The following is a 26,130-nucleotide window of genomic DNA, read 5'->3' on the forward strand; positions in this document are numbered from 1 at the left end:
CTACAAGTGGATCCTTGGAAACCCTAGTTTTTCACCTTTGAATTTCTTAAGTTTTTCATTAAATCTCTCACAATTACTCTCAAATATTTCAAATTTAAGTTTTCATCCTTTTCTAGTTCTTCTTCTAGTTGCTTTCAGAAAATACGAGAGATTAGCCCCTGTGGATTCGACCTCGGTCTCACCGAGATTATTACTACATCGCGACCCTACACTTGGGGTTGTGAACAAGTTTTTGGTGTTGTTGCCGGGGATTAACGGTTGCATTTTTCTGAGATTATCTAGTTTTAGAATTAGGTTAAGATTAGGGTTTTTCTATTTTCTATTTTTAGATTAGGGTTTGTTTTCTGTCTTTAGAAACTTTCTAATTCTAGGATTTCTTTTATTTTTAGTAACTAACTTACTTTCTAATCCTAGGTTTAGAACTTTCCTAATCAGTTTTTAGAAACTTTCTACTTTCTATTTTTTAGAAACTTTCCTTTTTTCATTTTTAGAAACTAACTTGTTTTCTATTTTTATTTTTAGAAACTTTCTAATTTTAGAATCTCTATTTTTAGAAACTGACTTGTTTTGTTTGTTTTGCAGGATTTTAATTAGGAACTTCTAATTTGGTAACTTCTTTTCAACTCCCTCTCTCTTCTATTTCTAGATTTCTATTTCCTTTATCTCTTTTAGGTTTAGGTTAGAATATGAAATTGAGGGCTGAGAGTGTTTCGTGCCCAAGTGGGTCTGTGATAACACTCAACATCTTTTGAGTGAAGGAGGATTGGTCGAGGGGTTATCTATCCATCATAGGATTAGACACCACTTGAGATCCTTAGAGTTAATTGAGGTTATGACTGCAAATCAACCAGACAATGAACTGGAAAGACAACCTTAACCTAGGGTTGAGGAAGTCCAGGATGAATGAGGTGCATCAAGCACCCCCGCCTTGTACTTTGTGAGATTATTTACAACTGGAGGGGGTGAGCACACCCTCATGCATAGTTTTTCCAGAAAATACGGGACACATCGATATTAAGCTAGGGGTGATCCAACTCCTTCCAAAATTCCATGGACTTGAATTTGAAAGTCCATATTTATACTAGAAAGAGTTTGATGAGATCATAGACACTTTATATTTTCCTAACGTGTCTGAAGACATGGTCAGACTGAAACTCTTTCCCTTTTCTTTGAAAGAGAAAGCTAAGACGTGGTTGCATTCACTACATCCCAGATCTATTGGCACATGGAATGACATGGTAAGGGAGTTCATAAAGAAATTTTTTCCACATCATAAAATGAACACCCTTAGAAAGTTAATCATGAACTTTTCCCAAAAGGAAAATGAAACATTCTTCCAATGTTGGGAGTGGTTCAAGGATCTTGTCAGTTCATGCCCACAACACGGTTTTGAAACGTGGCACATTACACACTTTTTCTATGATGGACTAACATATTCCATGCACCAATTGGTTGAGATAATGTGCAATGGGGAATTCATGAATAAAAATGTCGATGATGTGTGGGACTACTTAGATAGACTTGCTGAAAACACAATCATGGGAAACTTACCCAAAATCAAGCACCACTTCTAGGCCCACTCAATCAAAGGAGAGGGGCGGATTATACCTTCTAAAAGAGGATGATGATATCATTGTTAAAGTGTTTAATCTCATAAGAAAATTCAACCCCATGGAATTAAAGAAGGATAAGGTTAAGGAAACTGTTTGCGGTATTTGTGCTTGCAACGTTCACACAACTGAAAATTGTTTAATAATACCTGCCTTTTAAGAGGTGTTGAATGAGCAATCTAATGCCATGAATAATTACTAAAGACCCTTCAATGGACCTACCTCCAATACATACAATCCTAATTGGAGAAATCATCCAAACTTCAGTTGGAGGAATGGACAAACTGCTACTCCTCAAGGTATTTTTAATCAAATTCCAAATCAAGTGAAATCTCAAGAGAATCTGGTTCTAAAACATATTCAAAACCAAGAGCTTATCAGTCAGGGTATATTGCAAACCCTTCAAGACATTTCAGAAGCCATACAAGGGCGTGAGACAAAAAATTCAATTGGAGAAAAAGGGATTCTTCTAGCCCAACCTTTCCCCAATCCTAAACTGCAATCTGAAATAAGTGATCCAAGCTCTTCAAATCAAATGGAGTAAGATAAGTCTATCACCACTCTTAAGAGTGGGAAGATAATTGACAAATCTATTCCGGAAAGGGCTGAAAAGCCTAAGGACCCGAAAGAGGACAACGATGATAGACCTATCACTGCTCCACAAGAATTGGAACCAAACTTCAAGGCAAGCCAATTGCCCCTTTACCCCAACAGTTGATTGCACCAAAACCTCTCTCTAACTCTCAGGACATTTTAGAGGTGTTGAAACAAGTGAAGGTCAATATTCCTCTACTTGATGCCATAAAACAAATACCTTCATATGCCAAATTTCTGAAACACTTGTGTACGACCAAAAGACGGTAAAGTATCAAAAAGAAAATCTTTTTAATTAAAAAAGTGAGTGTCATCCTAAAGTAAGATGTACCACAAAAGTATAAAGATCCCAGTAGCCCATCCATCACTTGCGTAATTGGGAACTGTTAGATTAAGCATGCACTTCTTGACTAAGGAGGAAATCTAAATCCGATTCCTTACTCAGTCTATAAACAGTTAGGTTTGGGTGAATTGAAACCCACCCTAACCACATTACAACTTGTTGACCACTCAGTTTGTGTACCGAGAGGGGTAATTGAGGATGTGTTGGTTCAGGTTGATAAATTCTACTACCCAGTAGCTTTTATCATCCTAGATACAGAACCCATCAGTAATATGAGCACTCAAATTCTCGTCATTCTTGATCGACCTTTCCTTGTCACTTCAAACGCAATCATTAATTGTAGGAATGGGGTCATGAGTATGTCTTTAAAAATATGACACTGGAGTTGAATATATTTTTCAGCACAGGCAAATAGTTAGAGGATGATGACGATTTTCACGACATTAATATGATTGACTCTTTCATGGAAGATAGAACTTTGATGACCTTATCCTTTGACCCTCTAGACATGTGCCTGTCCCACTCCCATGATTTTGATGATGACATGATTAGGGAGATGGGTGTCATGCTTGATACTATGCCGGTACTTGAAGTTAACCAGTGAAGGCCACAATTTGAAGAATTGCCCCAAACTGATGTAGTGCGTCTACCGTCTAACCTCAAGGCACTGAAGCTTGACCTAAAACCTTTGCCCTCTGATTTGAAATATGTCTATTTAGGTCAAGATGAAACATACCAGGTGGTGATTTCTTCTCACTTTGAGCAAGAACAAGAGAGTATGCTCATCTCTACTCTCATTGAGCATAAGAGAGCCCTTGGATGGTCGATTGCAGACTTCAAGGGAATTGACCTTTGATTTGTACTCACCATATTTATCTTGAGGATAATGTGATGACCTCTCGGCAATCACAACGTAGACTAAATCCAAACATGAAAGAAGTGGTGAAGGTCGAGATTCTTAAACTATTGGATGTGGGTATCATATACCCTATATCTGATAGTCAATGGGTGAGTCTAACTCAGGTGGTTCCTAAGAAGTCCAAATCACCATCATAGCCAATGCCAATAATAAACTCGTGCCAACTAGAGTTACTACTAGTTGGATAATGTGCATTGACTGCAGGAAATTGAATATCATCACGAGGAAGGACTACTTCCCTTTGCCCTTCATTGATCAAATCTTGGAAAGGCTAGCTGGTCACTCATACTATTGTTTCCTTGATGGGTATTCGGGCTATAACTAGATATAGATAGCCCCTAAAGATCAAGAAAAGACCATATTCACATGTCCCTTTAACACCTTTGCTTATCGAAGGATGTCAATCGGACAACGTAATGCCCCCGCCACTTTTCAGCGATGTATGATGAGTATTTTTACTGACATGATGGGGCAATATCTAGAGGTCTTCATGGACGACTTCTTTATTTTTGGTTCATCTTTTGGTGATTGCTTAGAGAATCTTAAATGTGTATTGAAAAGATATGAAGAAAAGAATTTGGTACTCAATTAGGAGAAGTGTCATTACATGGTTCGTAAGAGAGTTGTCCTTAGACATATCATCTCGTCCAAGGGAATTGAAGTAGATATGGCTAAAATTGATCTTATCTCTAACCTACCTCCACCAAGAATATACAAGACATGCGATCCTTCTTAGGAAACACCGGGTTTTACAGGAGATTCATAAGGACTTTAGTCATCTCTCTCGTCCTCTATGTAATCTACTTCAAAAGGATGCACCATACTAGTGGATGAGCAATGGAAGGAAGCTTTTACTAAGCTTAAGGGCATGTTAAATACTTCACCTATCATGCAGCCACCCGACTGGAGCCTTCTTTTTGAACTTATGTGCGATGCGTTTGACTATGCTCTTAGGGCAGTTTTAGGCCAAAGAAAAAAAGAAAAGAAGCCCTACGTTATTCATTATGTAAGTAGAACTCTAAATGCCGCAGAAGTGAACTACTCTACTACGGAAAAGGAACTCTTTGTCGTAGTGTTCACTTCAAAAAAATTTAGGAACTACTCGATTGGATCCAAGATCGTCATTTACACAGATCATGCGGTGCTCAAGTATCTTCTTTCTAAGAATGATGTTAAGCCCCACCTAATAAGATAGATCCTCCTGCTCCAAGAATTTGATTTGGAAATAAAAGATAAAAAGGGAGTAGAGAATGTAGTGGCTGACCATCTTTCCCACCTTGATCTCTTTGATTCTCTTGAGATGACACATATAAATAACATGTTCCCTGATGAACAATTGTTCAAAGTCTCTTATTCACCTTGGTTTTCTGATATTACTAATTATCTTGCCATAGGTTTCACATCGACACATTGGACTGCGCAAGATAAGGAAAAAATCTTTGCCGAGGTTCGTAAGTTTTTCTGGAATGATCCATATTTGTTTAAATATTGCCCAGACCAAATCTTAAGGAGATGTGTGCCAGACAATAAACATCAAAGTGCCATCTCTTTCTATCACTCTTAGGCCCGTGGTGGTCATTTTTCTGTAAAAAAACTACGGCCAAGATTCTACAGTGTGGCTTTTACTGGCCTACTATGTTCAGGGACACTCATGAGTTTTGCAAAGCTTGCAAGAGTTGTCAGAAGTTAGGAGCATATCTCGTCGAAATATGATGCCTCTAAACCCCATTTTGATCATTAAAGCATTTGATTGTTGGGGCATTGATTTCATGAGACTATTCCCCCAATCTTTTAGAAATTTATATATTTTAATCGCCATAGACTATGTCACTAAATGGGTAGAAGAGATTCCATGCCGGAACAATGACCATCAAACGGTCAATAAATTCTTAAAAGAGAACATTCTTTCCCGATTTAGAATGCCTTAAGTCATCATTAGTGATGGGGGCTCACATTTTTATAATAGGCCATTCGCGAACTTAACGAAGAAATATGGCATCTCTCATAAAGTGAGCACTCCATACCACTCATAGACAAGTGGTAAGCTGAGATTTTTAATAGGAAAATTAAACACATTTTGGAGAAAATGGTTAACCTTGATCGAAAGGATTGGTCAATTCGATTGACTAATGCCTTATGGGCTTACCGTACCGCATTTAAGACTCCTATTGGAATGTATCCCTTTATACTTATCTATGCGAAGGCTTTCCACTTACCTGTGGAGTTGGAACATAGAGCCTACTGGGCGATCAAAATTTTGAACTTCAATCTGGACAACGCTGGCTCGTTACACAAACTTTAATTGAATGAACTTGAAGAAATTCGGAATGATGCGTACAAGAACATGAGAATTTACAAGGACACGATGAAGCTGTTTCATGACCAACACATTCTTAAGAAATCATTCATACCAGGTCAGAAGGTCCTCTTGTACATATCTCGGTTACATCTCTTTTCAGGTAAGCTCCGATCTCGTTGGACCGACCCCTTCACTGTTACCAATGTCTATCCTCATGGGGTTGTCAAGATTTGGAATCCAAATAATGACAATGAGTTTAAAGTAAATGGACATTGATTAAATCCATTTGTTGAGAAATTTGATTCAGAGGACATGTCCATACCTCTGAATGATCCTATTTATCAGGATTGATCTCCTAGTCTGACAGAGGTGTAGTTAGGTTTACTGTTTTCCGCTGTTTAGGATAGTTTGCTTTCTGCCGTTCTAGGATAGGTTGTTTCTACTGTTTAGGATAGTTTACTTTTTGTTGGTTTAGCTCTTGTGCTAACCTACCTTCACGCCGAGATCCTTTAGAAAAAGCCTCATAATTTCTTCATCAGGTACTATCGTTCCATCACTTTTCCTTCAATTATGTTGTTCTTTTACAAATCATGCTTATTTCTTTACATTGAGGACAATGTAGATTTTAGGTTGGGGATGTGAGATTAGGTATACTAATCAGTGTTTTCTCAGTTTTGAGCAAAATTTGCAAAATTTTTAAAAAATTTTCAATGTTTATCTATTTAGAGAGCAATAAGTTGTGTATTTAAGACTATTTTGAGTATGATGATAGGATAAAAATTGAATTTTGAATTGTTGGAGTTGGAGCAACTAAGTAACCTATCACTTATGGTTCTTACATTCAATTGATTATGAGTAAGTTCGAATATTATGTTATTCAAATTATTTTTTATGAATAGTACTATAATTTCTAATTGTTAGTGTGATGATCATTGAAAGATATTGAGAACTGAGTTTGGAGAATTTTATCCACCTTAAAAGAAGAAAGAACCAGTTAAAAAAATAGGAGATCGACGAAGAGGTCATAAAGAATGAAGAATGACAACATCTTTCAAGGGAATGAAAAATGTCTTTGAAAAGGATGTAATGTCTAAAGAAGAGGAATAAATACAAATGACTATCGATATAAAATCAAAAACCGAAAAAAGAAGGAAAAGGGGATAAGTTCGGAATCAGTACTTGTGTCTTCAACCAATCTTGACGTGATGAGCATGGCCAACATTATGAAAAGATAGTATTTTTCCTAAGCACTTTGAAAAAATTGATCTGAAAACCAAGCTCTGACCTAATGGATAAAGGACTAGGGCTATGCAACGAGCCGAATCGAGTCGAGGTGGGCCAAGCTTAGCTTGACTTGTCCATGATCTTCTCGAGTTTGAGCTTGAGCTCGAGCTTGGCCTCGAGCTTACTATTGAAGCTTAGCTTGTTTGCCAAAACTGTCGAGTCGAGCTCGAGGCGAGCTAATGGATCGAGTTGAGCTTACTCCCAACCTGACTCAACTCGCAACCCACACCTGACTTAACCCAGTAACCCGACCCAACCGACCCAACCCCCAAATCAAATATTTAATTAATAACACACACACACACACACACACATATATAATATTGGATAAAACCATAGATGGTACTTTGTTGTTGATACTGAGAGGGAGAGAGGGAGAAAGGAGAGCCCAAGTGAGTGTAGGCCGTACAGCTGAGACAAGCCGGGTAGACGTTGAGTCAAGCTCAGGCGAGTGAACGAGTGGAGAGAGAGAGAGAGAGAGAGAGAGAGAGAGAGAGGAGCTCGAGCGTGGTGGGTTAGGTAAGGAAAGGAAATAGTATAAGAGAGACGAACGGGTATAATAGGGTTTATGTTTTAATTTTTTTAATTTTTAAATATAATATAATATGTATTAATATATAATAATAATAACAATAATAATAATAATAATAATATATTCGATTCGAGCCAAGCTCGAGCTCGAACTTCAAGCCAAATCGAGTTCAAGTTGAGTCGAGTCGAGTCAAACCCCACTATGTTTGAACTTGGCTTGTTTTCATAACGAGCTAAGTCATATAAAGCTTGGCTCGCCTTGATTCATTGTTTGAGTCGAGTCAAGTTGAGCTAAATCGAGCCAAGCCAAGCGAGCTTTTTGAGCTAGCTTGGCTCGTGTACATCCCTATAAAGGACTTATTTGATTAATTGCTTATGTGATTCAACTCTAGGTTTTCAAAATCTCAATTTCTCATCTTAAGTCTACTCATTCATACTTGATTACACAAAAAGATCATTTTCTGAAAAAGGTTTGAACATTACGCATTAAAGTTCATTTTTTGCATACTTTGCTTGGGACTAGCAAAATGCTGGTTGGGGATTGTGTTGAGGGTCAAATATTGCATATTGGACCCCATCTATTACTTGGTTTTATGAACATGATAATGCTTAATGTTCTATTTTAATCATGTTTATGTTGCAAGGTGAATTTAAGAGCTTGGATTGAAAAGGATGTTAAAAGCATGAATTTAACACTCAAGAATCACCAAAGCCAAGAATGGATCTGATGAAACCAAGAATGAAGAATGCACACACCAAAGATCCAAGAAAATCAAGTCAAGAATGAAGAAAATCGGAGTTTTGAATTGAATTTGTGTATTCCTCGACTAGTCTTAACTCCAGCTTGACTAGTCCTGCATACACTTGACCAGTCTTAGACTCTGGTTGACCAGTCGAGGTGCCTCGACTCGAACTCCAGCGACCTGTTCGACTAGTTGAGGATGTCCCACGACCGGTCGAGTATAGCCCACGACCAGTCGAGGGTTATACAATTTTTATGCGGACTGCATAAATTTGAGACAGTTTTTAAAAATTTTCACTCAGTGCGAAAGTCTAAGGCCTAAAACTATAAATAGGGTTCCACCGGGCACCCCTAGGCATCATCTAAGGTTTGAGGAGTGGAGCACAAGCATGAAGAAGCCTTCGCCAAGAGTTTTTCTTCCCTTAGTCATTTTTATGATTTTATTAAGAGATTCTAGTTCAATCATGTCTATGATTGGTAAATCCTATTATTTTCCTTGTCTCATAGGCATGGTTTTGTGATGGAATCACTTCCAGTTCTCACGCCTCTCATCCATTGAGAACTAGGTCAAAGGAAGTTCAGATTTGATTTTACTGAGATATCTTCCAATTGGATAGGATGGGACTCCAATTCCAATCATGTGACTTGAATCAAGCATAGATCTCCCTGATCTCTACAAGTGGATCCTTGGAAACCCTAGTTTCCCACCTTTAAATTTCTTAAGTTTTTCATTAATTCTCTCACAATTACTCTCAAATATTTCAGATTTAGGTTTTCATCTTTTTCTAGTTCTTCTTCTAGTTGCTTTCAGAAAACACACGAGATTAGTCCCTGTGGATTCGACCTCGGTCTCACCGAGATTATTACTACATTGCGACCCTACACTTGGGGTTGTGAACAATGACCTGCATGAAAATAAAGTAGGATCTAAGCGAAGACTAGACTATGAGAATTTCTCCATGTTGTGGCATAGGCGATTATGTCATATATCTCATGAGAGATTAGATAAGCTTGTGCGAGAAGGGATACTTCATTCTCTAGACTTCTTCAACTATAAAGTGTTTATTAATTGCATTAAAGGAAAACAGACCACAATCAGAAAGAAAGGTGTAACAAGAAGTATAGGACTCTTAGAGGTAATACATACAGACATTTGTGGACCATTCCCTATAACATCATGGAGTAGACACAAATATTTTATCACGTTTGTAAATGACTACTCTTGTTTCGGGTACCTCTATCTTATCAGTGAAAAATCAGATGCCCTGGATGCTTTTAAAATCTATAAGGTTGAAATTGAAAATCAACTCGATAAGAAGATTAAAGTCATCATATTAGACCGTGGTGGCAAATACTATGGTAAATATGATGAATCAGGTCGCAATCCAAGGCCATTCACTAGATACCTACAAGATTGTGGCAATGTCGCCCAATATACCATGTCTAAAACTCCATAGCAGAATGGTGTGGCTGAAAGGCGTAATTGCACCCTTATGGACATGGTACGAAGCATGATAATGATCAAAACTGCATTTGATATCCTTAACAGGGTTCCTAACAAGGCTATAAGTAGAACCCTTTTGAGTTATGAAATGGAAGAAAGCCAAGTCTCCGATATATACATATTTGGGGATATCCTGCTAAGGCCAAAGTTTATAACCTGCATGAAAAAAAAAAACTCGATCCCAGAACCAAAAGTTGTTTCTTTATAGGATACCCAAAAAGGTCAAAAGGTTATCAATTCTACTGTCCTTCCCACTCTATTAAGATTATTGAGACTAGGAATGCCAGATTCATGGAGGACACTGAAAATAGTGGGAGCTCAAACATTAGGAACTTTGTATTCGAGGAAGAAAGCACTATAACTCTAATCATAGTCACTCCAAATCATGTGGATATTAATTTTGCAGCCGAGTCTGAAATCACTGCAGAACACCACTATGAACATCCTGTACAACTCACTAATGAAAGAAATCATAATCACACTCAAGAGACTGAGCCATTGAGAAGATCTAAAAGAGAGAGAAGGCCTGTAAATCGATGATTACATCGTACAGGAGCACGAGTTTAATATAGGGTTGGAAAAGGATCCTAAATCCTTTGCTCAAGTCAAATAGAGGATTGATGCCATGAAAGATGAGTTAAAATCTATGAAAGATAATAAAGTATGGGATCTTGTAGAATTACCTTTAGGAATAAAGCCGATTGGTTGTAAATGGATATTTAAAACTAATCGGGACTCCAAGGGTAATGTTGAAAGATATAAAACCATACTTTTTGCCAAGGGTTTTAACAAGTATGAATGCATTGACTTTAAGGAGACTTTCTCACCAGTATCTAAGAAAGACTCATTCAAGATCATTATAGCTCTTGTGGCTCATATGGATTTGAGTTGCATCAAATGGATGTAAAGACTATGTTTCTCAATGAGGATCTAAATGAGAACATATATACGTTATAACCTGAAGGTTTTGTAGCCAATGGCTCAGAATATCTAGTTTGTAAACTGTAGAAATCCATCTATTGGTTAAAGCAGGCATCATGACAATGGTACCTAAAGTTTCATGAAGTGATTTCCTCATATGGTTTTGTAAAAAAACACTGTGAATGAATGTATTTACATTAAAATCAGTGGGAGTAAGTTTGTTATGATGATTTTGTATATTGATGAAATTCTATTGGTTAGCAATGACATCAGGATGTTGAGCAACACTAAGAAATTCTTGTCTTAAATATTTAAGATGAAAGACCTTGGTGATGCCTCTTATGTCATCAGCATTGAGATTCGCCGTGATAGATCATGTGGACTACTCAGCCTATCACAGAGGGCCTATAATACTAGGGTACTCGAAAGGTATGGCATGTAAAATTATGCTCCTAGACAATCACCCATTATTAAAGGTGATAAATTTGGACAATTCCAATATCCTAAGAATGTTTTAGAAAAGAATCGAATGAAGGAATTTCCTTACGCATAGTAGTAGGAAGAATCATGTATGCTAAAGTCTACACGTGACCAGATATTGCCTTTGGTGTTGAAATGTTGGACATGTATCTATCTGATCTAAGAATGCAGAATTGGATAGCTGTGAAGAAAGTGTTACGCTACCTACAAAGAACAAAGGACTTCAGACTCACATTCAGAAAATCAGACCATTTGGAGTTGGTTGGATACTCAGATGCAGATTATGCTGACTGCGTTGATACTAAAAAGTCCACCTTAGGCTACATCTTCATAATGGTTGGTGGGGCTATGTCTTGGAAAAGTGTGAAACAGTCAACCACGGCCTCATTCACCATAGAAGCTAAATTCATTGCTTGTCATGAGGCATCTAATCAGGCATTGTGGTTATGGCATTTCTTCTCAGGTTTGCCAGTACTAGAGCATATCCCAAAACTATTGAGAATATTTTACAACAATTCAGCTGCAATTTTCTTCTCCAGCAATAACAAGTATTCATCAAGGTTGGGGCACATCGACATCAAGTATCTTGTTGTAAAGGAAAGAGTTCAGAATTGTCAAGTGTCTATGGAGTTCATCGACACTAAGCAGATGATTGTGGATCCACTCACTAAAGGGCTCCCTATCATGCCATTTTAGGAGCATGTAATATCCATGGGAATCATTGATCTCATAGATGTTTTCAGTTAGTGGGAGTTGAGCGTGTTTTATTTTCATAGATATTAAAGAGATTTTATTTAATAAAGTTATTTGATGATTATGATATAAAGTTAATTTCTTCTTCTCTCTAAGTATGTGTAATCTATTTTGAGTAAGTAGAACTATAAGACCCCGTCCATTCCGTACCATTTTCTATATCTATGTGCACGATGATCGACGCCCTTGGTGAGACCTAGATTGACCATGCATAGTGCACACCCAACTGACCGGAACTCAAAGACTTCGAAACCCTTGCTGCATCAACCACCCCATCACCGCGGTCGCGAAAGTAAAACCCATGCATCTGTACGATGCCCCGTTAGTGAGATACGCCACAAGGAATTGTTGGTGTATCATATGTGCATGGTGCCATATATTCCATCCCACACATGTGCACAACACATGCTACGCACACATGCACCATGCCACACATGGGTGAGAGAATCTCTACCCATGTGTGTGATGTCACACACCCATATCACCCCTCTCTCATGTGTATCCAAAGTCAATCCTTCTCCATACAACACCTTATGCATGATGTCATCATGCCATGTCACCCCATGTCTCATTAATCTACCATTAAGTCCTAATCATGCATTACTTGTCATAATCCTTACCTAAGCTAATCATAACCACATTAATCTAACCTACCACAATTTTAGCAAATTCTCTACAAATACCCCCTTCAATCCTCAACATTCTCACCATTTTTCCTACCATAAGTGAGAGAGAGAGAGATAGAGAGAGAGAGAAAGAGAAGTGATCTTGGTGGGCCACCAATCCCATCCCTTCCATCCATCTCAACCATCCATCTAGTCCATCAAGGTGAGTACACCCCCTCCACTCTTATGGTTTTTTTTTTCTTTCTTTATTATTTGGATGATTAATTGTGGTGATGATGTGATGATAATGATAATGATGATGGAATAGGGACTCATTAACCATGGCCCTATCGTGGGCCCATTGTAACGTTTGTATGTCATTCAAACTGTCCAAGTGAGGCCCATTGGGCTAGTCAAACCCACACACACCACACTCCACCTATATATGTAGTGTATATAAAATAAATAAATAAATAATAAAAAGGGGTGGATGTTGTTGCTGCCAGCGTCCAGAGGACCTGCAGCAAGCAACGTCCCTGCTGCTGCTTGAGTAGGGGAGGGGCTATGGGACCACAACGCCCCCCTCCCATGATGTATGTATTTGATCCACACTGTCCATCCAATATCCCAGCTCATTTTAGGCCTTAAGCTAAAAAATGAAGCCAATCCAAATCTCTGGTAGGCCACACCATTAAAAGAATCATTTTAATAGTGGTATTTACTATCAAACTGTTAGGGCCCACTGTGATGCTTCTGTACACCTAAAAATATTGAATATTGGGCTCATTGGACCTGTCACGAGCTAGAGAACCCGACAGGTGGAGTGGATCATCCTGATGTGAGCCCCACCTATGAAAAACCATTAAAAAAAAGCATTAGAGGCTGGACGTTGTTGCTGTCAGCATCTAGATGATGTTGCAGCAAGCAGTGTCCTGCTGCTTGGAATGAGGTAGGACGGTGGGTGCCACCACAGGCCCCACCGTGATGTATGTCAAACATCAACACTGTGCATTTGATGGGTTCCCTTTAGATTATGGGATATCCTAAAAATCAGCCATACACAAAACTCAGGTGGCCCACACCATCTAAAATCATGTGAAGACCGGATAAATCAACAAGTTTTATGGGTCTGATCATGAGGTATGCCTTATATCCAAACCATCCATCCATTTGGTGAGCTCGTCTTAAGGCTTAAGAAGAAAAACAAGATAGATCTAACTATCAAGTGGTCCACACTACAAAAAGCAACGAGGGATTAAACGTCTACCATTGAAACCCTTTTTGGGGTCACAGAAGTTTTGGACCAATATGAAATTTGTTTTTCCTCTTAATTCAGGTCTTTGTGACCTTATGAACAGATTGGATGGAAAATAAACGTTATGGTGGGCCCTGTAAATTGTTTAACGGTGAAATCATTATCTCCACTGCTATTTGTGGTATGGTCCAGATAATCTTTGGATATGATTCATTTTTTTGGATAATGCTCTGAAATGATCTCTAAAAATAGATGAATGGTGTAGATATAATAAATACATCACTTTGGGACCCATGTAACTTTGATCTCCTTAAACCGTTCGTACAACTCGGAGCTCGGGATATAAAAACACTTGCAGGGTCCACATGAAATTTGGATTCATCTGAAACTTGGTCTAACCCCTCAACCAAGTGGGACACACAAAATGGATGGGCTAGATTCAAGAACCACGTCTTGGTGGTCCTAACAAATGATTATGAATGTTTTAATGGAGGGTAATCCTCTTAACTTTTGTGTGTGGTGTGGCCCACACGAGTCACAGATTGACTTGATTTCAAGCCCCAAGCCCACCATGGATTGGTGCATCTGACTGATGGTGTTGAGGGTCGACACGTATCGTGGTGGGCCCACATAACTCGACATCATGGGAGGTCTCCATGGGTTCCACCATAATATATATGTTCTATCCTAACCGTTCCTTCATTTCTCCATACCAATTTAGCATGGATCCCTAGATTTAGAGACCCAATGTGATTATGGGATCCATCCACCATCCATCCATCTTGGTGGGCCCCACTGTTGCAAGTAGTGGGTTGCACCCATTGTTAAAGCCTTCTTACTGCTCATCTTGATGTTGATTTGATATCCTACTTGAGTGGTGGACCCACTAGTCCATGTGACCCAGCTGACATACGTATTTAACCACAACGTTCATCTCGATAGATTGGGCGGTACAAGACCCACTGTTATATATTTTACCACCCAAACTCTTGGGCCACCTTGCCATGAGAATGTACCATTCTAGTGCATGGCGAGATCCATCTCGGTGTATACATCTTATCCATACTACTCGTTGGCATTGAATCCACCCTACATGTATGTGTCTATGTGTAGGCGTGATGGATTAGTAGCCCATTAATTATACAAATTGGATTGTTTGTAAATGTGATATTTGAATGGTCTGGATCTTTGTTAAAATTGTTATATATTGATGGTGTACAAATATGTGACTATGTAATGCGTGGAAAGCCTGAAATTGATACAACTATGATGAATGCATAGCCCAAATCCTATGATTATGTGGTGCTTAGGTGATTAATAACATGTGAACTTACGATCCATAACCATGAAATCCAGTGATGCTCGGGCAGCCTCTAAGCCATATGAACTTGTAATGTATATGATGTCTTAAATCACATGAAATTGTGCGGCATGAGTGGTCTACCACCACATGATCATGTGATGTGCTATCTACCCTAAATCATGTGGGATTGGGTTACTGCCCTAGATGAGATAATTATGTAATGAGTGGACAACCCTTGACCACTTGGCACTTTGGTTGGAGTGTGGCCCCAAGTAATAAGATCATGTGAGTTGTGTTTAAACCCTTATACATGTTCAATTATAACAAATACATAGACTCTAGTGGTGTGAGGGTGTGATATACCTGTTTGGCCCATTAATCATGTGCGTATTTGATGTATGTATGGCCACCTAATCATAGGCAATGGTGAAGTATATGTAGTCATCTAACTATATGAATGTGAAATACACACAAGGCCACCTAACCATATGAAATCAAGTAGCATTGATGGCCATACAATGACTCAACCACATGCTTATGAGCATAGGCATGGCCACTTGAATCATGTACAATCAAATTGTACATGTGGATTTTCTAAGTCATGTGAATTATGATGCATGTACAACTTGAAGAAAAAGTGGACCTCAATTTGGTATAGCATGACATAATTATGGACCGTATATTATGCTCATTAATAAGATGGAAGTAAGGACCGCTAAACTATATGTGGCCCTTAGTCCATTCATCATGTGACACTAAACCAGGATTATTAGTCGTGTGAAGTGTGAGGCGGTTGTTGCCTAAGACTTACCATAATTAGTGTAGCCTTGTATTCGTGTGTAGGATTATGATTGTTCAATTATGTTTGGATATTTTGAAATATGTACACTAGATCATGATAGTTATCGTATATGTACTAATCTATGTGAAATTGTGGTACTGACCGCCTGATCATTAGAAAGTTTAATAAAGTGGTTGCCCCATTATACGAGCTATGGTGTAGTAAAAATAAGTAACCATCTAACCTTAAATCCTTTATTGTGGCAAGTAGAGTGACATTTGTGTGGCCACTCAACCATATGGACTTCTGATAATGGAGTGGCCACAGGACCATGTGGGCATATGAGAATTGTGTGGTCACTCCAGACTTGTGGACTATGCCGATGATGTAATCTCTTAGGTATGTGAACTTAGGATGTGTGTCAAATTGATTGTTGGACCCATCTTATTAATAGTATTGGACTTAATTCGTGGACTTCACTAATATGTTCACAATGAAGTTAGAGTGGTAGGCCTATTAGCCTTAAAGCCCACCTAGGGTGGACACCTTATGGGCCCATTAGTGGTAAACCTGTCAGGCCCATAGTTTACTTCCTCTTTTTGAGAACATAAGACTCCATGAGAAGTGCATATTGGGCCTATGTTTGGGCTTCTTGGTAAGTGCATGAGACTCCTTGTGATGTATGTATGCCAAGTCCCATTTGGGCCTTGTGAATGAATTATGATTGAGTCCTCGAATGAACCGTTTGTGGTAATCAAATGGACCACAAAACAAGCCATAAGATTAGGATGTAGTGACCCACTAACCGGCCCATTCCAGTGTGGTAATGAACTGGGCTTTAGTCCACTTGAGACGATAGCTAGACTTGTTGAGATGTTGGATTGAAATTGAATTATGAATGTGGTGATGACATGTGTGCGGTGATTGTGTGATGTGATACATGTAGCTTGATGCAATGATTGTGTGTTATAATGCTAACTTATGTTCAAATGCTTGGATCGTTATATGTGGATTTGATACATGTTATGTTATGTGCGTATTCCTTGAACCTGTTTGATATACAGTTTGTTGTGGTGACACTGTATGAGATTTTGGTCATGCGATTGGTGCCGAGTGATGGATTGATCCTAATTGTGTTATTGTGTGGTTGGTGCACACTTGTGACGTGGAAGTGTGGACACTCACGTAGCCCCATGATCATGAAGGAGAGTGCGCATTAGAATATTATTTTTCCATGTTGGTACCGTGATCATTTTGATTGGTCTGATGATATTTGTGCATATTGCATCCACACGCACGCATACATGTACATACATCATGGATGAGGAGTGCATGGTGTGTGTAGTTTGATCATGCGGAGATCATATGCATGTGGTAGAAGATGTTGGTGTGGGGTGCACATGATGGAGTATGTGATAGTGGATGTTGGTGCGTGGTGCACATGATGGAGTATGTGGTAGAGGATGTTGGTGCGGGGTGCACATGATGAAGTATGTGTGGATGTTATCTGGTCTGAGAGACTACGGGCTTAGTCCCTACGTTGAAGTCGCTAAGCGAATATATCGGACACGGTCCCTAGGTTGAAGTCCCTAAAGCTCACTTGATACTATATTGTAATTTATGTTTATGCCAATGCTGATATTACATGTATACCCTTTTCACGATGAGATTGCAGATCAGATGTGGTTGGTAGAGGAGCCCGATTGGTATTAGGGTTACCTCGTATGCATATATGGCTTACATACATAGCATTGCTTGAGTGCAATTATATTGCATAGTGTGCTTATGGATTATCATTGCATTTTTCATAGCATCCTCATGAGATGGATTAAACACCATAGTAACATTATGGTTATATTGATGAGACTACCACAGCGGCATCGTGGTTGGTATTTGTGGACACTGAAAATTTGGGTTTCTTATACTGGGTCCCAGCCATTGGGTAAAATTTCTTAAACCTCAAGTGGTACCCTCGATCCTCATCGTCAAGACTAGGTAGATGCCATTGGTCACCTAGTGCCGAAGACAATAATAGGCCTGACTCCCGTCGACATGGTCGGGTGAGAAGAGGTTCGACCACGCCTAGCTGAAGAGTGTTGAGGGTCAAATCTTGCATATTAGACCCCATCTATTACTTGGTTTTATAAACATGATAATGCTTAATGTTCTATTTTAATCATGTTTGTGTTGTAAGGTGAATTTAAGAACATGGATTAAAAAGGGTGCTAAAAGCATGGCTTTGATGCTCAAGAATCACCAAGGCAAGAGATAGATCTTAGATGGCTAAGATTGAAGAATTCACATGCTAAAGATTCAAGAAAACCAAGTGAGGAATGAAGATAATCAAATATTTGAAGTGAAGAAAAGGAATCCTAAAATTGTCCTGAAAACAAACATATTCCTGAAAGTGTCCTGAAGAAGCATATTCTAAAACTCAAGGTATTCTGTGCAATTACGTAAAGTGAAGTCTATTTTGGGAAACTGTGTAAATTTGAGGCGGTTTCTACATATAGGAGTGCCTAGGACGTCCCTAGGCATCATCTAGGGTTTGAGGAGTGGAGCAAAAGCGTGTAGAAGCCATTGCCAAGAGTTTTTCTTCCTTTTCCTTAGTTGTTTTTATGTTTTTCTTAATAGATTCTAGTTCAATTATGTCTATAGTTGGCTAAACCTCTTAGGTAGGGCTAAAAGGTGAAGCTTGTAGCGTGATGGGATGTTTTTATTGCTTTGATTCATGTTTGTGATGGACTTATTTTGATTCTAGTTTGATATTTAAGGAATACTTTCAGTTTTTAATGGTTTATTATGACTCAAATTACAGTAGATCTGCAATAGCTTTAAGTATCTTCTTTGCATGTTTAGAGATTATAAGATTGGTAAATCCTGTTGTTTGCCATTGTCTCATAGGCATGGTTTGGTGATGGAATCCCTGCCAATTATTATAATTCTCCTCTTTTGAGAATTAAGTTAAAGGAAGTTCAGATTGATCTTAATTGCTATATCTTCCAACTGGATAAGATAGAACTTTAATTTCAATTGTGTCCTTAAATCAAGTAATAGATTTCCCTGATCTCCACAAGTGGATCCTTGGAAACCCTAGTTCCCACCTTTGAAATCTTAGTTTTAATCGCTTTAATTACAATTACTCTCTCAATCACTTCAGAATTAGTTTTATATCTTTTTCTAGTTCTACTTCTAATTGCTTTTAGAATACTCACAAGATTAGTCCCTATGGATTCGACCTTGGTCTTACCGAGATTATTACTACATCGTGACCCTATAGTTGGGGTTGTGAACAAGTTTTTGACGCTGTTGCCAGGGACTAACGGTTGCATTTTTCTAAGAATAGCTAGTTTTGGAATTAGGTTAAGATTAGGGTTTTTCTAGTTTCTATTTTTGGGATTAGGGTTTTCTGAATTATTTTAGAAACTAACTTAGCTTTCTATTTCTAGGTTAAGAAACTTCCCTAATTTTTTTTAGAAACTAACTTTTTTTAGAAACTTTTTTAGATCTACTTTCTAATTCTAGGTTTAAGAACTTTCCTTTTCTCTTTTTGGAAACTTTCTAATTTTCTATTTTTAGAAACTTTCCTTTTTAAAAATTAGTTTACGTTCCTAATTTGTTTTTAGAAACTTTCAACTTTTAGAATTTTTATTTTTTTAAAAGAAACTGACTTGTTTTGTTTTGTTTTGCAGGATCTTAATTTAGGAACTTCTAATTTGGCAACTTCTTTCTAATTCCCTCTCTCACTCTCTCTCTCTATTTCTATATTTCTATTTCCTTTCGTTCTTTTAGGTTTAGGTTAAAATCTGAAATTGAGGGCTAAGAGTATTTCATACCCAAGTGGGTCCGTGACAGCACTCTACGTCTCTTGAGTGAAAGAGGATTGGTTGAGGGATTATCTATCCATTGCAGGATTAGACACCACTTGAGATCCTCAGAGTTAATTAAGGTTATGACTGTAAATCAACCAGTCAATGAACCGTGAAGACAACCTCAACCTCGGGTTAAGGAAGCCCAAGATGAGAAGGAGGTGCATCAACCACCCCCGCCTCGTACTTTACGAGACTATTTACAAGTGGCAGGGGTGAGTACACCTTTATGCATGGTTTTTTCAGAAAATATGGGACATGGATATCAAGCCAGGGGTGATCTAACTCCTTCCAAATTTTCATGGGCTTAAATCTGAAAATCCATATCTACACTTGAGAGAGTTTGATGAAATCATAGCCACTCTATAATTTCCTAACGTGTCTGACGACAAGGTCAGGTTGAAACTCTTTCCTTTTTATTTGAAAGAGAAAGCTAAGACGTAGTTGCATTCACCACGTCGTCAATCTATTGGTAGATGGAATGACATGACAAGGGAGTTCATAAAGAAAATTTTTCCATACCATAAGACGAACACCCTTAGAAAGTTGATCATGAACTTCGCCTAAAAGAAAGATGAAACATTCTTCCAATGTTGGGAGCGGTTCAAGGATCTTGTCAGTTCATGCCCACAACACAGTTTTGAAATGTGGCGCATCACGAACTTTTTTTATGATGGACTGACATCACCCATGTGCAATTAGTCGAGACAATGTGTAATGGGGAATTTATGAATAAAAGTGTCAATGATGTGTGGGATTATTTTAATAAGCTTGCTGAAAACACACAATCATGGGACATCTCCCCAAAATCAAGCAACATGTCTAGGCCGACTCAATCCAAAGAGAGGGGTGGAATGTATCTCATAAAAGAGGACGATGATATCAATGCTAAAGTGGCTTATCTCACCAGAAAACTCGAGGCCATGGAATTAAAGAAGGATAAGGGTAAGGAAATTGTTTGCGGTATTTGTGGTTGCAGCATTCACACAACTGAAAATTGCCTAACAATATCTGCTTTTCAAGAGGTACAAAATGAGCAATCTAATGTCGTGAGTACTTACCAAAGACCTTTCAGTGGGCCCACCTCTAATACGTACAATCCCAGCTAGAGAAATCATCCAAACTTTAGTTGGAGAAACGGGCAAACTGTTACACCTCAAGGATTTCCTAACCAAATTCCACATCAAGGAAAACCTCAGGAGGATCCAGTTTTAAAGCATCTTCAAAATCAAGAGCATTTTAATCAGGGTATGCTACAAGTCTTTCAAGACCTCACAAAGGCCATACAAGGACTTGAGACTAAAAGTGTGATTGAGAACAAGGAGAGCCTTCCAGCTCAACCTCTTCCTAATTTAAAACCACGATATGAAGTTAGTGACCTAAGCTCTTCAAATCAGATGGAGCAAGCTAAATCTGTCACCACTCTTAGGAGTGGGAAGACCATTGACAAAACCATTCTGGTTAGGGCTGAAAAGCCTAAGGACTCAGAAGAGGACAACAGTGATAGATCTAGCCATGGCCTACAAGAATTAGAACTGGAACCTCAAGGGAAGCCGATTGCTCCATTTCCCCAATGGTTGGTTGCACCAAAACCTCTCTCTAACTCTCAGGACATTCTAGAGGTGTTGAAACAAGTGAAGGTCAATATTCCTCTACTTGATGTCGTAAAATAAATACCTTCATATGCCAAATTTCTAAAAGACTTTTATACAACCAAAAGACGATAAAATATTTAAAAGAAAATCTTTTTAACTAAAAAAGTGAGTGTCATCCTAAAGAAAGATGTGCCACATAAATACAAAGATCTCGGTAGACCAACCATGCCTTGTGTAATTGGGAACTATTGAATTGAGCATGCACTTCTTGACTTAGGAGCGGGCGGAATCTAATTCCTTACTCAGTCTACAAACAGTTAGGTTTGGTTGAATTAAAACCTACCATAACCACATTACAACTTGCTGATCACTCAGTTTGTGTACCTAGAGGAGTAATTAAGGATGTATTGGTCCAGGTTGACAAATTCTACTACTCAGTAGATTTTATCGTCTTGGATACACAACCCATCAGTAACATGAGCACTCAAATTCTTGTGATTCTTAGTCGTCCATTCCTTGCCACATCAAATGCAATCATTGATTATAAGAATGGAGTCATGAGTATGTCTTTTGGGAATATGAAATTGAAATTAAATATCTTTTTCAATACGGGCAAACAATTAGAGGATGATGACGATTTTCACGACATTAACATGATTGAGTCTTTCATGGAAGATAAAACACTTTTGACCTTATCCTCTGACCCTCTAGAGACGTGCCTGACCCACTCCCATGATTTTGATGAAGATGTGATTAAGGAGATGGGGGTCATGCTTGATACCGTGCTAGTACTTGAAGTTAACCGATGGAGGCCACAATTTGAAGAATTACCCCAAACTAATGTACTGTCTCTACTGTCTAACCTCAAGGCACCGAAGCTTGACTTAAAACCTTTGCCCTCTGATTTAAAATATGTCTACTTAGGTCAAGATGGGACATATCCGATGGTGATTTCTTCCCACGTTAAGCAAGAACAAGAGAATGTGCTCATTTCTACTCTCATGGAGCATGAGGGAGCCGTTGGATGGTCGATTGCGGACCTCAAGGGAATTGATTCTTTGATTTGTACTCACTGCATTCATCTTGAGGATAATGCGAAGACCTCGCGACAACCACAACGTAGAGTAAATCTAAATATGAAGGAAGTAGTGAAGGCCGAGGTTCTTAAGCTATTGGATGTGGGTATCATATACCCTATATCTGATAGCCAATGGGTGAGTCTAACTCAGGTGGTTCCTAAGAAGTCCAGAATCACCATCGTAGCCAATGCTAATAATAAACTCGTGCTAACTAGGATCAGTACTAGTTGGAGAATGTGATTGACTATATATAAAGTTGAATACCATCACGAGGAATAACCACTTTCATTTACCCTTTATCGATCAATTTTTAGAAAGGCTAGCTGGTCACTCTTACTATTGCTTCCTTGACGGTTATTCAGGGTACAATCAGATAGAGATAGCCCTTGAAGATCAGGAAAAGACTACATTTACATGTCCTTATGACACCTTTACTTACCAAATAATGCCATTCGGGCTATGTAATGCCCCCGCCACTTTTCAGCAATGCATGTTGAGTATTTTCTTTGATATGGTGGGGCAATATTTAGAGGTCTTCATGGATGACTTCTCGATCTTTGGTCCATCCTTATGCAAATGCTTGGATAATTTAAAAAATGTGCTAAAGCGATGTGTGGAAAAGAACTTGGTATTGAATTTGGAGAAGTGCCACTTCATGGCTCGAAAGGGAATTGTCCTTGGACACAACATCTCGTCCAAGGGAATTGAGGTAGACCTCCACCCAAGAACATAAGAGACGTGCGATCCTTCCTAGGACACGCTGGTTTTTACAGGAGATTCATAAAGGACTTTAGTCACCTCTCTCATCCTTTATGCAATCTACTTCAAAAGGATGCACCATACGAGTGGACTGAGCAATGCCAGGGAGCTTTTACTAAGCTCAAGGGCATGTTAACCACTGCACTTATCATACAGCCACCCGACTGGAGCCTTCCTTTTGAATTTATGTGCTACACGTCTGACTATGCTCTTAGGCCAATTTTAGGCCAAAGAAAAGAAAAGAAGCCCTACGTTATTCATTACACAAGTAGAACTCTAAATTCTGCCTAAGCGAACTACTAGACTACAGAAAAGGAACTCTTAACCGTAGTGTTTGCTTTAGACAAATTTAGGTCTTACTTGATCGGATCCAAGATCGTCATTTACACAGATCATGCAGCACTCAAGTATCTTCTTTCTAAGAATGATGTTAAGCCTTGCCTAATAAGATGGATCCTTCTACTCCAAGAATTTGATTTGGAAATAAAAGATAAAAAAGAGAGTAGAGAACGTAGTGACTGACCATATTTTCTACCTTGATCTCTCTGATTCCCTTGAGACAACACACATAAATGACATGTTCCCTGACGAACACTTGTTCAAAGTCTCCCATTCACCTTGGTTTGCTAATATTGCTAATTATCTTGCCACAGGTTTCACGTTGACACATTGAACTGCGCAAGATAAGAAAAAAATTCTTCGTCGTGGTTTGTAAGTTCTTCTGGGATGATCCATATTTGTTTAAATATTGCCCAGACCAAATCTTAAGGAGATGTGTGCCAGACAATGAACATCAAAGTGTCATCTCTTTCTGTCACTATCAGGCCTGTGGTGGTCATTTCTCTGTAAAAAAGACCATGACCAAGATTCTGCAGTGTGGCTTTTACTGGCCCACTATTTTCAGGGACACTCATGAGTTTTGTAAAGCTTGTGAGTGTTGTCAGAAGTTGGGAGCATTATCCCATCGAAATATGATGCCTCTGAACCCCATTTTGATCATTGAAGCATTTGATTGCTGGGGCATTGATTTCATAGGACTATTCCCCCAATGTTTTAGAAATTTATATATTTTACTCACTGTATACTATGCCACTAAATAGGTCGAAGCGATTCTGTAAATGCTATTGTGTAAACCTAGCACCCGTTGTATTATCAAATTTTATTGTGCCAAACCATTTAATACTTGCATCATGCTTTGAGTTGAAGTGATCAGGTTCATACATTTTTAAGTTCTGTGGATCTTCATCAAACTAGATTACATTTTCAAGTTGAAGTGAAGCGTGTTGAAGTTCATGGTTTCAAGATCAAATTCAAGAACTTAAGTTTAAGTTTGAAGTTCAACTACTACACGTCAAAGACTTAAGAACACAAGCGTGACTCAAGCTTCAAGTATCACAAGATATCAAGATTCGGAAGCGAATGATGTTTCATTTGTTCCTACTCACAAATAAGTTTGAATGACCCTAGATTGACCCTAGATAATGTCATATTCATTGCATATTCTTTATGGGTCATTTCATTTGTTTATAAGTTTTTTTTTCTTTTAACTAGTCTTAGACCTTATTCAACTAGTCCAAGTATTGGCTCGACCAGTCTAAGAGTTTTCTCAACCAGTCCAAGGTTTGTTGTTATTTTTCAAAATTTTCTATTAGGCTCTTGACCAGTCCTAGAGACTGCTCTACTAGTCGATTGAACAGTACTCGACCGGTCATGTAGGCTCGACTTAAAGTCCAGCAACATTTCTGGGTCCCACTCGACTAGTCGAGTGCAGTGCTCGACTAGTCAAGCATGCCACTCAACCAGTCGAGTAACGGTCTTGTCTTATCGCACCATAAAATTTAAAATTTTGTTGGTCCTTCGACCAGTCGAACCAACCCTTAGACCAGTCGAGTGAACAGTATTTTCACCTATAATTAGAGCATGAATTTCAAAGTTTATTAATTCATAAAAGTAAAATCAAGACACCACTTTGAGAGATAAGTTTGTGATATTTTAAAGCTATATTGTACTCATTTAATATTCTCTTTAATTAGCTTTTGTTATTTGATTTTGAGATCATTATTCCAATCTTATTTTAAGAAGGGATTTGATTTTTTCCCTTTCTTGAGATCAAAATCAAATCAAGCTAGCCCAGGTTGATTTAATTAAAAATCATTTAGAACTACAACCCTTTCATCTGTGAGACTGGACATTGAACATCTTCGTCTACATCGGATCAGTTCTACCGGGCTTCTTCAAAGGAGAATTTCTAAATAAGTACATTTACATTTTATATATCCTTTTTGGTTTTTAAGGTTGTGCCAGAAAAATCTCTTTTTGGTTTGTCTGAGGTAATCCAGGAAATCTCAGAGTGTGGGGTTTTTGGAATTGTGTAAGCCCATTCAAAGACACAATTCTAAAGGTTTTTAGGTAAACCTTGGAAAACATTTTTCACAGTGAACGCCAATATCCCGAGGGAGTGGATATTAGGAGTGGAGTAGTTGTGTGGCTGTTTTCTAACGGTTGGTGTACACACAAGTGAACCACTATAATTCCTAATGTTGTGGTGGATGATTGTATGTGCTTATGTGTGTGAATGTTGTAATTTTCTTTAAGCATCTCTGGTGAATGGTGTAAATTATTTTATGCACTTGTGGGAATGCTTTAATAACTTAGTTTATTTTATTTGTCATTTCCTTTGCCTCTTTATTGGTTTGGGTTTTTGATACTTACAAACGTTTTAGTAAGGTTGTCCTGCCATAAGCCTTTGGTTTTTGGTGTTAGGTTGTCCGTAGAACTAAGTTTGTATCAACCTCTCAATACTAGTATATTGGAGGTTACTATTTACTTGTGCTTATGTATTATTTGATTGCGCTATCTTGTTTTAAATTCCGCATTTAATTTTTATTTTAGCATCGTCCTATT

General features: G+C 38.3%; 2 non-coding genes across 2 annotated transcripts; both read right to left on the reverse strand.

The window, feature by feature from the left end:
• Positions 1-1,283: 1,283 nt before the first annotated feature.
• On the reverse strand, positions 1,284-1,390 carry LOC131241711 (small nucleolar RNA R71). The gene has a single exon (XR_009169267.1). It is a non-coding gene; the product is annotated as a small nucleolar RNA R71 (small nucleolar RNA).
• Positions 1,391-20,327: 18,937 nt separating this feature from the next.
• On the reverse strand, positions 20,328-20,434 carry LOC131241682 (small nucleolar RNA R71). The gene has a single exon (XR_009169239.1). It is a non-coding gene; the product is annotated as a small nucleolar RNA R71 (small nucleolar RNA).
• Between the last annotated feature and the right edge of the window lie 5,696 nt (positions 20,435-26,130).

The sequence above is a fragment of the Magnolia sinica genome, chromosome 3 (genome assembly GCF_029962835.1).
Source record: "Magnolia sinica isolate HGM2019 chromosome 3, MsV1, whole genome shotgun sequence".
NCBI classification, from domain to species: Eukaryota; Viridiplantae; Streptophyta; class Magnoliopsida; order Magnoliales; family Magnoliaceae; genus Magnolia; species Magnolia sinica.